The 1,436-nt window shown below is 38.1% G+C and overlaps 1 protein-coding gene across 1 annotated transcript in view; it reads right to left on the bottom strand.

Annotated features, from left to right (window-relative positions):
- The window catches only part of LOC112150300 (BMP/retinoic acid-inducible neural-specific protein 3), a gene marked incomplete in the record, with an annotated part of 77,439 nt that overhangs the window by 50,305 nt on the left and 25,698 nt on the right, over positions 1-1,436 (bottom strand).

Below are 1,436 nucleotides of genomic sequence, written 5' to 3'. Positions count from 1 at the left end.
CTGCAGAGCGGCAGGAGTTTATTAGAAATTCATGCCTGAGTCCTGAGTGGGACTGTTAGCCCAGAAGTAAGCCTCTGCTGATATCCCATCATCCCTTTGTTTACACTCTTTCTCAATAGCTTACAACCCCAACCTAACATCAGCAGTGCAAAAAAAATGGCGATCGATATCCATACTTAGATGAATATTGCTGTTCAAACTGTTCATCCATCAATTCAAATAACTTTATCCGTTGGGAAGTTAATTTGCAGACCAAACATCAGCACAAGTACAGGCTCAGACATGCAGAGCTTTGTTAAAACACACTCATCAATATAAATACATAAAAATAGAAATAAATCAATCAATAAAATCAGCAAAAAACACTAAAAACCATAAACCAACAATCAGTTACTGTCAAGTTTTATCAGCTATTTAGTAGGGGCAGTGAAGTGGGAATGAAGCTGGTTGTGGCTTTCTTAGTTTTGAATAAAATGAACCAGGAAAACAAGGAAAACAATGACATTGATGGATTATTTGTCTGCATGTGGAAGCTTTAGAATGCAGCGGAACAGTGAGACTTTGACCTGCCCATTTCACTTACTGAGTTTCAAGAGTTTTTTTTTTTTTTTTTGCTCCTGATTCATCACAATTTTTTAAAAAAAGAAAAAACTCTGAAAGAGAGTTTTAATCTTAATTTTCTTCATGTCCTCCATGTGAAAAATGGTTCAAGAGCATGCTAAAAACACAAATGTCATTGGAGTGGATCTTAAACTTGCTAATGAGGAAATTTCTGAAACAATGTTCTAAAAAGGAGCAACATTGTGAAAATGAGTGGTCATCTGGATATCAAGGACAGCTACTACACTGGTTATCATACTTGGCTTAAAGATTTATTATTTTATACCTTGTTCAGTCTGTAGAAAACCTCAGCACTTAACTGTTAAGCTGTTGACTACATTTGCCACAAACCCCTGGCGTCATGACAGCCAAATCCTTATTTAATATTTAGTCTGGCAATACATCACCCAAGCACACTAACCAATCCACAACAAAAAACCGAGAAACAAAGCATAAAAATGTAACAAAAAGAGCTTTTAATAAGTCTGGATCACAAACTAAATGAGCTGCCGCAACAAAAGAAAACCACCTAGAAAGAACTGCGTCAATGAACAAAAACCCTCTTTGACACCCGGTGTGTATATGGAAATCTTTCACACTGCTGACATAATGTGATAAAGGAACTATTTATTACTGTCACTGATGCCATAGGTCAGTGGTCCCCAACCTTTTTGGGGCTGTGGACCGGTCAGCCAGTGTGGAGTTATTCCGCGGCCCGGGGTGGGGGGGTTGCATTAAAAACGTTAATCCACCGTGTTATCATGTACAACTTTATTAGCTGGGTCCTCATGACGTCACAACAGCAGCTGAACATAACATGACCAACATCGTTTCTA

This window comes from Oryzias melastigma, linkage group LG4 (assembly GCF_002922805.2).
Source record: "Oryzias melastigma strain HK-1 linkage group LG4, ASM292280v2, whole genome shotgun sequence".
Taxonomy (NCBI): domain Eukaryota; kingdom Metazoa; phylum Chordata; class Actinopteri; order Beloniformes; family Adrianichthyidae; genus Oryzias; species Oryzias melastigma.
Note: the sequence above shows the minus strand (reverse complement) of the source record. Positions and strands in the feature narration are given on the sequence as shown.